The 16,409-nt window shown below is 52.6% G+C and overlaps 2 non-coding genes and 1 pseudogene across 2 annotated transcripts; all 3 read right to left on the bottom strand.

Annotated features, from left to right (window-relative positions):
- Positions 1-257: 257 nt before the first annotated feature.
- LOC127196034 (small nucleolar RNA SNORD52) lies at positions 258-323 on the bottom strand. Its single transcript, XR_007831436.1, has one exon. It is a non-coding gene; the product is annotated as a small nucleolar RNA SNORD52 (small nucleolar RNA).
- Positions 324-909: 586 nt separating this feature from the next.
- Positions 910-972, bottom strand: LOC127196037 (small nucleolar RNA SNORD48). The gene has a single exon (XR_007831437.1). It is a non-coding gene; the product is annotated as a small nucleolar RNA SNORD48 (small nucleolar RNA).
- A 3,967-nt stretch (positions 973-4,939) lies between these two features.
- On the bottom strand, positions 4,940-7,142 carry LOC127195903 (heat shock 70 kDa protein 1A-like; annotated as a pseudogene).
- Between the last annotated feature and the right edge of the window lie 9,267 nt (positions 7,143-16,409).

The raw sequence follows: 16,409 nt of genomic DNA, 5'->3' as shown, positions 1-16,409 counted from the left end.
GGAAAAATGGATTAACTCCACTCACCAGACAGGAGAAGGGGTTTGCTCTCACTAGACACCAAGGCTCACTGGGCAGGTGCAATCACACCACGAGGTCCACTTCCACCGAAGGCTGCCTCTTCATGCCCTCTAGGGAACACACAGGCCCATGCAGTCCTCAGAACTCACTCTAGAGTGAAGATGTGACAATCAACGACCTGAGGAACAGGCCCCAAGGAGGGGACAGGGCGCAGGGTAAGAAGTCAGGTCCCCTAACTGAGTCAGATTCATAGCTGACATCAGGAACAGCGTCAGAGACTCTAGTCTGTGAAATCATCACTCCCAATTTAGGGAGACCCGAATCAGAGGCATCAGCGAGGGCAGTCAGTGCAGGGGGTGTTAGTCGGAGACAACACAGGTTGCGGTAGGTCACGTTTACACTCTCAGGCTCTGGGGCGGAGGCTGGACAAAACCATCCTGAATTGAGATCCTGTCTCGAAAACCCAACACACTCCCCGTGACCAGCATGCGCGATGTAGAGCTGCGGACGACCCTTTCACGTAGCAGATAACCATAGCAAAACCAGGTAACAATGGAAACAGCCCTGTGGTCGGGGTCCATCTTAGGAATCAAGCAAGCTGCGGCGGTGGCGGAGCATGCGTCTGATGATGGCCGTTGCGGCAGGCAGAGCCATATGAAAAACCCCCATCCCCAAAGAGCAACAGACAAGGGGAAAAGCACGTTAGTACCCACGAGCCCTCCCGGAGGAACTTAAAACGCCTTTTGGCGCCTAATACTGACCTTCCGTCCTGCACAGGTGCCCGTGCGTGTCCACAAGCCGCTAACAGGGAGACACAGAAGGAAACCATCAGGAACCCCGGGCCGGGGAAGCTCAGCACCCACGCCACGGCAGATGGTGGACTCCGGGGCGGTCAGCGCGCTGCGGTGATGGCGTCAGCGAGACACTCAGAATCACCAGGGGTCATCATTAGCGTCCGTTCCCCGGAACCCGCCCGACCTGGTCCGCCCACCGCTCGCTTACCTTGCGCGGCTGGGTCCTGGCGGCGGCCATCAGGAACCTGGGGGCAGAGAGCAGCGGGTGAGCGCGGGTCCGAGGGGCTCCGGCCGGCCCCCCGCGCCCCGGGCTGGGTCAGCGGAAGCGTTGGCGTCACGGAGACGTCAGAAACTCTAGTCTGTAAGTGTGCGTCATCCTGCCCGGCCCCGCACCGCAGAGCGCCCCCCGCAGGGCCCCGGGGTACCTGCTGCGCGAGGCCGGCCCGGGACATGGCCTCCAGGCTCCGAGAACGCGGGCCGCAGCATCCCACGCGTGGGAGAGCGCACAAAGAGGGCTCCCGCAGCCCGCGTCCGCCTTTTATAGCCGCGCTACCCCGGGGTCCTGACGGGCATAGGTGTCTCCTCATCTGCCCGATCGCGCTGGCAAACGGGGAGAGGGAAAAAGTGGGATTGTGCCTCTCGCTCTTCTGCGCGGAGAAGCGTGGGTGACCTGCGAATTTTGATAAACTACCAAACCGAAGAAAAGGGAAACATAAAAACGAAACAAAACAAAAAAGGAAACAGGCGGCCTAGACGGCTACGGTGGGATAAGGACCCTGCAGAGCCTGCAGGGTAGGTGCACTCTCTAACCCACTGCAGGCTTGTGGCTGCAGGGGTCCGGTCTATCCTATCCCAGAGGACGCAGGTCTCTTCCACCAGCCAGAAAAATCTGAATTTGCATCTCAGCGTCTGTGCTCCATTTTTTTAAAAAATTTTTTATTAAAACAAAACTTTATTGAGTAATGAACGCTTCTCCCTCAACACCCAACTCTACTCCTGGCTCATCTGGAGCTCACTGTGTAGTTTAAGATGGGTTCCAACCATGCCTCGATTTACAGGCATGCGCCACCACCACGCCCGGATGGACACCTTTATCATTAAAAAACATTTTTTTTAAGCGGGGGAAGGTCGAGACTGGGTATCTCCCTGGCTGTTCTGGAACTTGCTCTGTAGACCAGGCGGGCCTCCAACTCAGCCGCCTGCCTCTGCTTCCTGAGTGCTGGGATTAAAGGTGTGTTACACCGTTTGGCTCAAAGTCAGTTTCCTTTTTCAGGAATACTGAAAATAAAATTTGAGCTGCTGGGGCTAGAAAGACAGCTTAGTGGTTTCAAACACTGGCTGCTCTTCCAGAGGACCCGGGTTCAATCCCCGGCACCCACATTGGGAGGCGGAGGCAGGCGGATCGCCTCACACCCTGCTACCACCCCAGTGTGGACACCCAGGGCAGCGTCTGCTTGCACATCCTCAAGGAAAAGTGGTCCGTGCTATATGATGTCAGAACCATCTTGCTTTCTGTGCAGAGCCTGCTAGGAGAACCCAACACCCAAAGCCCTTTGAACACACGTGCTGCTAAACTCTGGGAAAACCCCACAGCATTTAAGAAGTACCTGCGAGAAACCTATACAAAGCAGGTCTCTCTGCAGTCAGGAGCTGTGATGGAGGCTGTTCAGCTGCTCCGTTGTGAGGCTGTCTTTGTTCTTAGATGGTTTGTCCCTCCCTTACTTCTAAACTGTGCTGATATTTTTGTTTTACTTGTTTTTTAAATTAGGTCTGCTTGAACACTTAACAATGTGTATTAAATAAATACATGTTGGTTGTGTGTGTGTACACACACACACACACACACACACACACACACACATATATATATATATTAAATCCAGACGGAGTAGCACACACCTTTAATCCAGAAGCTGGCAGTCTCTGTGAGGTTGTGGCCAGCCTGGGCTACACAGTGAGACCCTGCCTCAAACATAATAGAAATTTAAGAAGAATCTAAGACTCCTGTAGTATTTATTTATTGGGTGTTTCTCAGTTCCTAGAGGCCCAGGCTCCTCCTGGGAGTCATGCAGGAGGAGAAATTTCACTTCCAGGTGTGTGCACATACAGGCCAGCAATGACGTCTAACAGTCTGAGGTGGCTTTAGTAATAAATCCAGTAAAACCACTTCTGTCATGTGAAATCCAGGAACAAGGCTGCCCTGGCCGCAGGAATTACTCTTTGGCCTATTAAACTGTCACTGAAGGCTTCCTTACCCCAGGACAGACTCACCCCTGGGGCTGCAGCTCCTCAGTGGAGCTGGGGATTAAATTCAGGGCCTCACACATGCTCTCTGTCATTGGCCTACACTCCCCAGCTTTGAGAAGAAGATGGCATTCCCCCACGAGGATGGAGATCCATGGATCAAAAAGCTCTAAATGATCCCATTTATTTCCCCTGCTTCCTGCCTGGTTATTCAGGCCTTGGAGAGGATAGATCTGTCATACCACCAAGAGAGTGAGTGAGTGTGGTCACACATGCCCACAATCCCAGTATTCATAGGACGACACCCCCCCGCACCCCCTCTCACACACACACACACACACACACACACACACACACAGTGACAGAGAGAGAGAGGGAGGGCGGAGGGAGAGCGCCAGACGGCACAAGTGTATGATCGCAGCTCTCAGGAGTGGGTACTGAAAAAGGCAACTTCAGGGCCAGGAAGGGTAAAGATTGCCCGGGCCACTCTGTAAGAAATCTTAACAGCCACTAAGGAGCCAGGTGTGGGAGATCCAGATGAACCAGAGTTTGAGGCTCGCAGGCGCGACATAGTGAGGTGCTTGCCTCAGGCAACCGTGAAGAGAGGGCTGTGTAGCCCAGTGATGAAGGCCTGGTAGAGCTTGCAGGGTGCTCTGGAACAGACTCTTGACCTTCCTAAAGCTGCGACCCCTTAATACAACTCCTCACACTGTGATGACCGTGACCATAATGTTATTTTTGTTGCTACTTCATAACTGTATTTATAGCCAGGCAGTGATGGTGCAATCCTTTAACCCCAGCACACGGGAGGCAGAGGCAGACAGGTAGATATGAGTTCTAGGCCAGTCTGGTCTACAAAGTGAGTCTACGACAGCCAGGGATATTACATAGAGAAACCCTGTCTCCAAAAACAAAAACAATCATAATATAAACAGCTGTTTTCCATCTTCTTAAGCAACCCCTTTGAAAGGTCATTAGACTCCAAGAGGAGTCATGACCCACAGCTGGGAACTGCTGGATTCAGGCCCTGGGAGGGTGGGGGAGAGCTGATGACACAGCCCATGCTGCCCTCCTCCACTGACAGCACCACCGTGCTTTTCCCACTGATGAGCTCTACCCTCATCAAAGTGAGGACCTGCAACGTTGGTCTTCTAACACATTGAAAACCCAGACTTAAATTCTAACAGAAATTCCTAAATTCCTTTTCTGGTCATCAGAAAAAAACAAAAACAAAACCAAAAACCCCCGGAACCCACACAAACTCAGAAGCCTTCCCAACATACAAACTCATAAAAAACATAGTTGTCACATTTTATTTCTGAATTTTAAGTTATAAAAAAATTTATTTTTAAACTTTGTAGTGTTGCAAAGAAAACAGTTCTACATAGGGTGGCAGTGTTGACTTTTTTGCTGGCAGGAAAACGCCTTCTCTACAGTTCTTAGACTAAACGCAAAGAACATATGGCTTATATCACAAAACTATAAATAACGACAAGCATTTAACTAAAGTTTTCAGCATAGAAGACTAAAGTCAGGTAATACATAGTGCAAAGAAATTTCTGAACGACAGTTTGTCTCAAAGACCACTGTAGTTAAGGGGAAGAAGAGACTATCGTTCCTCTTCCCGGCTGCTCTTTGGCGAGACTGACACTCTCAACGGTCCCTGCAACAAGTCCAGTGGCCTCCAAGGCCTCTGAACACCAAAACTCAAAAATCCTTTAGACTTTACCCATCACTAGGTAGAAATCCCCTTGCACTGTACACAGAGAAACCCGCAACATTGATTTGGATATAAAGAACACAAAGATACAAACTCTAACAAAAGGAACTCAATTACCTTATGAAAGACTGTAACTTTAAAATGAACTCAGGAGTGAGGGACTAAACCTGACAAAACCCAGTGCATCACAGTCCTCAAGCGCCACCTGTCTGTGTCCCAGAGGACTCTAGGAGAGCAAGGAGGGACTTCTAATCCACCTCCTCGATGGTGGGCCCCGAGCCAGAGCCTCCCTTGGGCGCCTGGGCCCCGAAGCCCCCGGCCCCGGGAGCCCCCGCACCCCGGTACAGCCCGCTGATGATGGGGCTGCACACCCCGCTCCCGCTCCTCCCGCTTGTGCACGAACTCCTCCTTGTCGGCCAGCGTGTTGGCGTCCAGCAGGAGATGACCTCCTGGCACTTGTCCAGCACCTTCTTCATGTCCGCCTCGCTGAGCTTGCCCCGCAGGCCCTCGCCTCACGGAGCTCCTTCATGTTGAAGGCGTAGGACTCGAGCGCGTTCTGGCCGCCACCCTGTCGCGCTGCGCCTCGTCCTCGGCCTTGTACCTTCTCGGCCTCATGCACCATGCGCTCGATCTCCTCCTTGCTCAGGCGGCCCTTGTCGTTGGTGTGGTGATCTTGTTGGCCTTGCCGGTGCTCTTGTCGGTGGCCGTGACGTCAGGATGCCGTTGGCGTCGATGTCAAAGGTCACCTCGATCTGGGGCACGCCCCTGGGCGCCGGCGGGATGCCGCTCAGCTCGAAGCGGCCCAGCAGGTTGTTGTCGCGCGTCATGCCCTCTCGCCCTCGTACACCTGATCAGCACGCCGGGCTGGTTGTCCGAGTAGGTGGTGAAGGTCTGCGTCTGCTTGGTGGGGATGGTGGAGTTGCGCTTGATGAGCGCCGGCATCACGCCGCCCGCCGTCTCCAGGCCCCAGCGACAGCGCGCCACGTCCAGCAGCAGCAGGTCCTGCACGTCTCCGACTTGTCCCCCATCAGGATGGGCCGCCTGCACCGCCGCCCCGTAGGCCACCGCCTCGTCCGGGTTGATGCTCTTGTTCAAGCTCGCGCCCGTTGAAGAAGTCCTGCAGCAGCTTCTGCACCTTGGGGATGCGCGTGGAGCCCGCCCACCAGCACCAGGTCGTGGATCTGCGCCTTGTCCATCTTGGCGTCGCGCAGCGCCTTCTCCACGGGCTCCAGCGTGCCGCGGACAAGGTCGGAGCACAGCTCCTCGAAGCGCGCGCGGCGTGATGGACGGGTAGAAGTCGATGCCCTCGAAGAGCGAGTCGATCTCCAGGCTGGCCTGCGTGCTGGACGACAGGGTGCGCTTGGTGCGCGCTCGCACGCCGTGCGCAGGCGCCCGCAACCGCGCGCTTGTTCTGGCTGATGTCCTTCCTGTGCTTCCTCTTGAACTCCTCCACGAAGTGGCTCACCAGCCGGTTGTCGAAGTCCTCGCCGCCCAGGTGCGTGTCGCCCGCCGTGGCCTTCACCCTCGAAGATGCCGTCGTCGATGGTCAGGATGGACACGTCCGAACGTGCCGCCCCCCAGGTCGAAGATGAGCACGTTGCGCTCCCCCCTTGCCAGAGCGGTCCAGCCCGTAAGGCGATGGCGGCCGCCGTGGGCTCGTTGATGATGCGCAGTCACGTTGAGTCCCGCGATCACGCCCGCGTCTTTGGTGGCCTGCCGCTGGGAGTCGTGAAGTAGGCGGGCACGGTGCTCACCGCGTTGGTCACCGGGTGGCCCAGGTACGCCTCGGCGATCTCCTTCATCTTCGTCAGCACCATGACGAGATCCTCCTCGGGTAGAACGCGCGGCTCTCGCCCTTGTAGCTCACCTGCACCTTGGGCTTGTCGCCGTCGTTCACCACCGGAAGGGCCAGTGCTTCATGTCCGCCTGCAACCACCGGGTCGCCGAACTTGCGGCCGATCAGACGCTTCGCATCGAACACGGTGTTCTGCGGGTTCATGGCCACCTGGTTCTTGGCGGCGTCGCCGATGAGCCGCTCGGTGTCGGTGAAGGCCACGTAGCTGGGGGTCGTGCGGTTGCCCTGGTCGTTGGCGATGATCTCCACCTTGCCGTGCTGGAACACGCCCACGCACGAGTAGGTGGTGCCCAGGTCGATGCCGATCGCCGTGTTCTTGGCCATGTCGTCGCTCTCTGCTGCGGGCGGTGGGCGCTCAGCTTCTGCAGGGCTGTTCTCCGCGGCGCGGATGCTCGGGGAGGAAGGCTGGTGCTGGCCGAGGGTCGGGAGCGCGTCTCTCCGCTTTCGGTGTCTTCTCCTCGGTCGGACGTGAGCCTCTCTTCGCTCCGATGGGCTCTGGACACTCTTGTGTGGGTCTCTGACCGCGTCTGGTGCCCTGCGCTCAGCCCCGCGCCTTTATGGAAGGTTCTCCGGCCCCGCCCGCCCTCCCCTGGGCCAATCAGGGAGCCGGAGGAGGCCGTGGGGAGCGGAATCTTCCAGCAGTTTCGCGTCTAGCGGAGCTTCTCCGCCTCCTCTGAGTAATCGGTGTGGAGGGTGCCTCCCGTGTCCAGAAACTCTCCAGACGGTTCTTGGGTTCGCTGGAGAGGACGGATTCCTGAGGGGGAGGGCCGCGGGCCGGGCGGTTGACACTGTTGACATGACGACGCACCGTAGGGGGACATTAGGGTGAAACTGGGAAAAGTCAGTTCCTGGAGGTGTTGGGCTTCTGGGACTCAGACCAAGGAGGGAGTTGAAGGTCCACAATTCTCTAAAGGATAGGGACTTAGAAAGTTTCCCGAAGGAGGCGGGATAACGCTTGGCCGAAGACTGTGATTGGGTGCTGGCGGTGAGTGACCGTGTGGGGCCGCCGGAGGAATGCTTGCCTCTCCGTTTTTTTTTTTTTCCCATCTTAGGTTTAGAAAGGTTTGTCTAGCAGTTTTTACATCACGGTTAACGTACAAGTATGCAGTAGATCGCCTTGCGGAGTTCTCAAAAGAAAAATCAATGTGTAAACACTTGCTTCTCACGGTCGGAATACCTGTGACCCAAATGAGGAAAGTGTGCCAGGAAGAGGAGGGCAGGGCTCAACCGAGCGTGCCAGCTGCAGCCGCTCCCTTTGCCTCCGGCTTCACCCTGGCATTAGTAAAAAAAAAAAACTTTCCGTAGAAGTTGGCGGGGTGTGGCGGCTGAGGCAGGGGGACTGCAGCGAGTCCAAGGCCAGACTGGGTTACAGAGGGAGAGCCTGTCTCAACGGATTAAAATTTAAAAGAATGTATAGAATGCCAGCTTGGCTTTTCATTCCCATAGCGCCTTGCCAGGCAGCGCTCTATTTTCTGCTCAGTTCCTGGCCCTGATGTCTAAAGTAAGGTTAGGGTTAATTTGGAGTTCATTGGCTCCTCCGTCCGTGCCTGCCGCCCCTCAGCCCCTCACCAGTTCCTCTCTTAGATGGAGAGGTAGGTAGTTCCGCCCTCTGAGTGCGCTTAGAGTGAACTGGTGGGTGAGACCCTAAGGCAGAGGTGTTGGGACCGGGCTAATAACCTACCCGGTTAGCTTTGTGTCGAAGACATCACTTTCAGTGCCTCATCTAGCTCCCATTTTGATTATAAATGCATCTACTGGTCAGCGAACCTCTTTTTCTTCCTCCTCCCGTGTAGGAAATAAAGACCCCAAGTTGGATTCCGGAAAGTGCAGTGTTAGGGGGAGGGCCGGCGGTGACACTGTTGTCATGGCGATGCACCGTAGGGAGACGTAAGGAAGAAGCTAGGAAAAGTCAGTTCCTGGAGGTGCTGGGCGGTGAGAGGCTTTTGGGACTAAGACCAGGGAGGGAGGTTAAGGTCCTCAAACCTCTACAGGACGGGGGACTTAGAAAATTTCCCCAAGGAGGCGGGATAATGCTCACGTTTTGATTATAAATGCATCCTCTTTTTCTTTCTCCCTGCCCCTCTTCCTCCTCAGGTGTAGGAGGCAGCGGCAGGTTGCCTAATCCCTATGCTTTGGAGGTGCAGGCAGGAGGAGCAGGAAAAGTTTGAGGCCAGCCTGGGCTACATTAGAGCTTGTTTTCCAAAAGAAAAAAAAAAAAAAAAAATGAAGGTGCATTAGAGCTTTAGTTCTGAGGTAGCAATCCACAGCAGGGAGAGACTAATGTTATACACATTTTGTTGTTGTTGGTTTTCTTTCTTTTGTTTTTTGTTTATTAGTTTGTTTGTTTGATAGGATCTCTGTAGCCCTAATTGGCCTTGAACTCTTGCTCCTGCAGCCAGACTCTCAAGTGCTGTAATCCAGACGTGCACACGTGTACAACAGGGTGCCCATGGGTCCCTGAGGGTAAAGTGGAGGAGGCAGTTTCTGGAGGGAGCCATGGCCAGGGGCACTTAATTGTGCCGGAGTTTGTGGATCTCAGCCACCCTGTTGCCAATGCTGCTGCAGAGAGCCCCTGTTTGTGTGGGGAGGGTGAGCTGGCTGCAGCCTGTTCAGACCTAATGAATGCAGTTCTGATGAGTCACCTGATCTAGCCAAACTGGTTAAGCTTCAGGGATTTTTCCATCACTCCACGTGGTGGCTGGGGATCCCTCCATGTTAGCTGTCTGGTCTCTTCCAGACACCCCTCTGAGGCCTGCCACCACCTGTGGCCACTAATAGCCCTGCAGTTATTCTTGCCCTGTGAATCAGCAATACTCTAAAACAACAACAATAGAAAAAACCTTGAGTCAGGGTCTCATTTTGTAGCAAAGGATGGGTCTGGGACGACAAGCCAGGAAGCCCGGCCTTGAACTCAGAATGAGTCTCTTGTTTCCCCCACTCAAGTCCTAGGATTAACAGAAGCAGCCACCATGCCTCCAGCCCACACTCATTTCTCCAGAAGATATTTGAAATTTTGTCCTTTTAGCCTGGGGACTTCTGTGTAGGTTCTGAGGCAGAAGCAGGGTGATAGGTTTATGCTGGGAGGAGACTGAAGGGTCTGAAGTAACCCCAAGCTGCTGTCAGTGCTCTGGATTTCATTCTCAGCATGAGTGTGCGCTTGCACACACGCACACACACGCACGCACACACACATCATGCTCACACATGTGCACACACATGGACAGACACACACACACATATGTGCTTGCACACACAGAGGCACCCATGGACACACATACATGTGCAGAACACATACAGGCACACAGACATACACGCAAACACACACACGCACATACTAAGAATACTTTGGGTCATATTGGAATTAGGTTTTTACTGAGTTCCATATTTGGAAGTAACAGACTTCAGGGCTCTGAGGCAGAAGGGCTGTGAAGGACTTTTAAGGGGTGGGGCGCGCCAGGGGCAGGAGAGTAAGCCAAGAACACTTGAGGGAAGGACCTCCCTCAGCCTGAGGCGCCAGCATCTTTTTTCTCTCTTTATTACAGTTTCTCAAAACAGTCCTGTTTTCTCCTCAGTCCTGTTGTTTTGGAAAGATGGTAGAATTCTAAGCCATTCAGAGGAAGTGGAAAGGAACACGTGATGTGAGTCTCAGAGGCCTTTTGTTTATTTTTGAGACAATCCCACCACACACTCCACGCTGGCTGGAAGTCACACTGGTTCTCCTGCCTCGAGAGTGCTGGTGTGACAGGTGTAAGCACTGCACCCTGCTGAGGCCAGCATTCTTAAGCCAACTGCAAAGGCTTTGGTGACAGGAGAGCTCTGGAGATTTCCAGTAAAGTGGAAAAACACTCTGGGTGGGGCAAGACCTGTGTTTGTGCCTGGAATCTACCCCATGGTCAAGGGTGGGTTGTTTCGTTTTTTAACAATGACTAAATTACCCGTGTTTCTATATGATCGTCTCTAAAGTAGAATTAACCACGGCTACTTCAGGCGGTGTGATGTTGTGCTCCTGCAAGTCCAGAAAGGGGAGTCTGAGGCAGGAGGATGCTCTGAGACCGTGACCAACTTATGCCACATGAAGAAACCCTGCCTCAAGAAGCAGATCCGCTGGGCCTGTGGCTCAGTCAGTGCAGTGCTTGCCTGGGACGCCCATCGCCCAGGGTTAAACCCCTGCTGCCAGCCACAGAAACCAGACCTGGTCTCACACGCCTCTGACATCATCGATGGGGAGGTAGAGGCAGGAGGATGAGAAATCTGAGGCTACCCTTGGCCACACAAGGGGCTTGAAGACAGCCTGGAGTATTTGAGGCCCGGTCTCAGGAAATAGACACCCCCAAAACTCTGACAAACAAACCAAAAATCTATTTCAAGCACGGTGCCATCAAGAGTTGATTGACGGCCGGGCGTGGTGGCGCATGCCTTTAATCCCAGCACTCGGGAGGCAGAGGCAGGCGGATCGCTGTGAGTTCGAGGCCAGCCTGGTCTACAAAGCGAGTCCATGATGGCCAAGGCTACACAGAGAAACCCTGTCTCAAAAAAGCAAAAAAAAAAAAAAAAAAAAAAAAAAAAAAAAGAGTTGATTGACGAACACTTCCATATCTGCTAGCGTGTGTGCTCGGGAGTTTTTTTCTTTTTTCCCTGGCAGCCCTACACACTGAGGTCCAGCTACTCACGCGTGGGGTCCCCTGGAACCGGAGTCATACGTGGTTTTATGTCTCCAAACACGGGTCCTTGGAACCAAACGTAAGTCCTCTAACCAGCAGTTAGCACCGGACTGCTTCACTATGGAGCCGTCACCCCTCCAGCCCCAAGTTGGAGGTTGGTTGTTTGCTTTGGTTTGTCTGGCTGCCCTGGAACTGTAGATCTGGCTGGCCTTGAACTCAGAGATCCACCCGCCTCTGCATCTTGAATGCTGGGATTAAAGTGACACCATCACCACCTGGCTGAGTTGGAGCTTATTAAAAGACATTTTTTTGTTTATCTTTATTTTCTGTGCATCGGTGTTTTGCCTGCACATATGTCTATGTAAGTGTGTCAGATCTTGGGGTTACAGACAGTTGTGAGCTACCATGTGGATGGTGGGATTTGAACCCCAGTCCTTTGGAATAGCAGTCAGTGTCTCTAACTGCTAAGCCATATCATCAGCCCCTTAAAAGACATTTTAAACATAGATTTTGAGGGCAAGGGTTAAGACAGAGAGGCACTTGAGAGTAAAGTGAGAAGCACCTGAGAGCGTGGGTGTGGACTTTTCTCAGAGCAGTGGCAGACATGTGTCAATTTAATCAATAGCATAAACACTGCTGGCCACGGTCCCTGGCCCGAGCAACCACGATAAGGTGCATATTAACCACACATTGCACAGGAGACTCACAATACTGGGTAATCGAGGCACCCGCCTGTCTAGGACCCACATAGCTTCCCATGTCTTTTTTTTTTTTTTTTTTTTTTTTTTAAGAACCCCATGAAAGATTAAGGCTGGGAGAAGGCAGTAGCTGAAAGGCCAGAGCGCATCCTCTTCCTATGTCTGCCTTCTTGCTGTTATGCAGTTTTTTCCTGAGACTGCCTCTCCACCTGGTCACAGTGTGGACTCACACCAAGGCAGAGGGTTGAAGGTCAGGACTCTGTCAGCTTCAGGCCCAGGTGATTAAGTGACCACCGGGGAAGTCCCCTCCCTCCCACGGCCCTGCCCCTAAGCCTCTGTGGGACCACACTTCTATCTTCTCTTTGCAGGAAACAGGAGAGAGAGGTGGGCAGGCCCGGAACGCACAGCGCAGCTGGCACGCAATGCACAGAATCTGCTGGATATCTGACAAAGAGCCTGGCTAAGCTTGAGGGTTCAGAGCAGAGCTGGGAGAGGGGGCCCAGGGGAACAGTTTGTTTGTTGAGCCGTTCCTGAGAATAATGACAGAGCGAGCAAGTCCTTCCAGGCCGAACAGTTCCTCCCCCACAGTCAGCACTGAGAGCCCAGATGCCAAAGCCAGACAGGAAAGGTGGGGCCCGCTCCCTCCCCCTTTCCCCGCCCCCTTTTCCCTTGCAGTTTTTTTATTCTTTTGGTATTTGGAGACAGGGTTTCTTTGTGTATTCCTGGCTGTCCTGGAACTCATTATGCAGAACAGGCTGGCCTCCAACTCCACCTGCCTCTGTCCCCTGAGTGCTGGGATTACAGGTGTGCACCACCCCCACCCCCTGGCCCTTGCTGGTTTCACCCCACCCCCACCTCCCCAGGGTCTCTCTGTGTAGCCTTGGCTGTCCTAGACTGGCTTTGTAGACCAGGCTGGCCTCGAACTCACAGCAATCTGCCTCTGCCTCTCAAGTGCCGGGAATAAAGGCCTGTGCCACCACACCTGGGATTTTTTTTTTTTTTTTTTTTCCTAGCAGAGTATTACTCTGTAGCCTAGGCTTGTCTGGAAGTTACTCTATAGCACCCCATTCTTGGCAATTCTCCTGCCCCAGAAGAGGGCACCAGATCTCATTATAGATGTTGTGAGCCACCACGTGGTTGCTGGAAATTGAACTCAGGACCTTTGTAAGAGAGGACAATGCTCTTAACCTCTGAGCCATCTCTCTAGCCCTAATTTAAGGTTTTTATTTTATATGTGTTTCAGGATATATAGTTTCAGTGTGACCCCTGAGATTGAACTGTAAATCCCTGTTTCTTATGGTTGAACCCTAACACACCTTTAATTCAAGAACTTTCTGTTCATTGTAAACAGATGATTAAGGTGTGATTCAGCCAGTGGTACATACACCTTTAATCAGAGAGCTATCTGTACACAGGATTTAATCCTAGGTCAAGAGGTGGAGCAAGAAACCAGATGACAGGGATTAAAGAGTAGGAGGGGGGCTGGACAGATGGCTCAGTGGCTAAGAGCACCATCTGCTCTTCCAGAGGTCCTGAGTTCAACTCCCAGCAACTGCATGGTGGTTCACAACCATCTATAATGGGATTTGATGCCCTTTTCTGTCATGCATGCGAATAGAACACTCAAATAAATAAGTGAATATTAAAAAAAAAGCATAAGAGGGACTTTGAGTTGATAGGTAATTAAGGCAGGGTAGAGAAGTAGAAGGTGTCTTTGGTGCTTCTGTCTGTCTGTCTGTCTGTTTGTTTTTTCAAGACAGGGTCTCTTTGTGTAGTCTTGGCTGTCCTGGACTTGCTTTGTGGACCAGGCTGGCCTCGAACTCACAGGGCTCTGCCTCCTGAGTGCTGGGATTAAAGGCAAGTGCCACCATGCCAGGCCTTTAAAAAAAAAAAAAAGATTTATTTAATCATATATACAGTGTTTGCCTGCAGGCCAGAAGAGGGCACCAGATCTCATTATAGATGGTTGTGAGCCACCACGTGGTTGCTGGGAATTGAACTCAAGACCTCCGGAAGAGCAGTCAGTGCTCTTAACCTCTGAGCCATCTCTCCAGCCCAGCCCAAGCTAGTCTTGAACAGGGATTCTCCTGCCTCCGCTTTCCCGGGGCCATACGGGTGTGTACCACACCCAGCTCTAACCCATCAGACAGAAACAGTGGAAAATTTGTGGCCTTTATGATACTGAGACAAAAAAATTGCATGGCAAGAGGTGAGAAAACAGTCCCCAGAGATGAAAGTACCCGAGACTGAGTAGCTGCCCCTCCCACCTGGCCCCCAGCTCCTCTCTGTACCCACTTCACTGGCTGTTCCCCAGAGGGCGCTGGGAGCTGTTTAGAGAAGGTGACTGCCCTAGGAGGGTCCGCTGCGATGAAAGACCATGGCAAGAGCAGGTTGGGAAGAAAAGGGTTTATTTGGCTTACACTCCGACATCATAGCCCTCATCGAAGGAAGTCAGGGCAGGAACTCAAACAGGGCAGGAGCCTGGAGGCAGGAGCTGACACAGAGGCCATGGAGGCTGCTGTTTACTGTCTTGTTCCCCATGCCTTGCTCAGCTAGCTTTCTTATAGGACCCAGGACAGCCAGCCTTGACAGCACCACCCACAATGGGCTGGGCCCTCATCCACCTAATTAAGAAAATGCCCTCCAGCCAGATCCAATGGAGGAACTCTCTCTTTCAGACTACTCCAGCCTGTGTCAAGTTCCCTCAAACTACCCAGCACAGTAAGGATTAGCAAAGTCCCACACACAAAAGGCCCCCACACAGCATCCACTCTGTTACTGTGCTCCAGTGTTGCTGAGGTCGTTCTGATATGGAGACATTCTATTGTCAGGACACACACACACACTTTTTTTTTTTTTAACACCAAATGTGTGATTTCTGTTCCAGAATCCTTCCAGAAATAAACATTAACCAAAGTATTAGCCTAAGGGCTCTGTTCTTCCCTCTCTGGTGCTGAGGACAGAACCAGGGCTGGTCCGTAAACAAGGCTCTCGAGGGACATCTCCACCCTTGCCACTCCCACTTTAAAAGAATTCAGAGGGGAGGGCAGCAAGGTGGTCCAGCCTAGGCCATAGGAGAACCCATCTCACAAAACAAAACAGCCAACCAAAAAGCCTAGGAACCTGGCCTTCCGACCTACATCAGTGAGACAGTTGCTCAGCCTCTGAAAGCTCTAGGCATGTTTCCCGGCTCAATAAATAAAGTAAAATAAAATTGCATGATCGGTGGTAGAGCTGGCCTCAAATCCCTTACCACATTAAAGCAAGAAACCAACTAACCAAACAAAAAGTTATAAAGCAGGCACGGTATGCTAATCCATCCCTGTAATCCAACACTTGGAAGGCTAAGGCAGTGAGACTCCCAAGTGAGTCTTTACCAAGAAAGACCCAGGAGCCAGAAGTGACTATGTCAACCTGGGCTACAGAACGTGCACGCCTGTAATCCCAGCACTCAGGAAGGCAGAGGCAGGTGGATCTCTGTGAGTTCAGGACAGGCTCGTTTAGAAATCAAGTCCAGGACAGCCAAGGCTACACAGAGAAACCCTCTCTCAAAAAAATAAAAATAAAAATAAAAAAATAAGTAAAACAAAATCTTAAATGTAATCTGAATGGCCTTAATCTGGTGCGGCCTAGCTCACTAGAGCAGTCTCAACCTCAAAAACGTCAGAAGCAGACCGTGAGGGATAGGGAGATGCTTCTGCAGGTCCAGGCGCTTGCTGCCAAGCCTGCAGAACTGAGTCTCCTCCTCAGGACCTACCCAGAGGGTGAAAAGAGAGAACTTCCTTTCCAGAGTTCTCTGACCCCTGCATGTGTGCCCTGGTGTGTGCATGCCCCACACAAGGTCCCCTCACCCCTGCCTGTGTCCCTGGTGTGTGCATACCCCTCACGAGGTCCCCTCACTCCTGCCTGTGTGCCCTGGTGAGTGCATGCCCCCACCATACATAGAGGGGTAAAAATGTATTAAGTAAAAGATTAGAACTAGGGATGTACCCTTAATCTGCTGTGCCAGGTCTCACACCATCCACCACCCCCCACCCCCCGTTTATGGCTTTTTTCCTGCCCCCCCCTTTTTATTACTGTACTGTGTTCACTAAGTGAACTCCCACCCTCTCTTCTGAGGTCATCCTTATCTCTGCATCCTTGCCACCCTGCCAGGTACCTGAATCTCCTGGACCCCCAGACCCAAGCCTCTAATACCCCACTACCCTCTCCCCACTTCCATGAGAATTTATCCCAGAAACCCCTGCCACAGAAGGCTTTTAATTTGCTCTGACTTCTTTCATTTTCCTCAAACAGATCACAACGCAAGGTTTGCTCTGTTCTCCAAGCCCCTGTCTTGACATAAAACGCTGGTCAATTGTAGTTGAAACTGTGAGAGATGAAACATGCAGAAACTCCTCTGACTCAAATACAACAGG

Source organism: Acomys russatus, chromosome 11 (assembly GCF_903995435.1).
Source record: "Acomys russatus chromosome 11, mAcoRus1.1, whole genome shotgun sequence".
In the NCBI taxonomy this organism is placed as follows: domain Eukaryota; kingdom Metazoa; phylum Chordata; class Mammalia; order Rodentia; family Muridae; genus Acomys; species Acomys russatus.
Note: the sequence above shows the minus strand (reverse complement) of the source record. Positions and strands in the feature narration are given on the sequence as shown.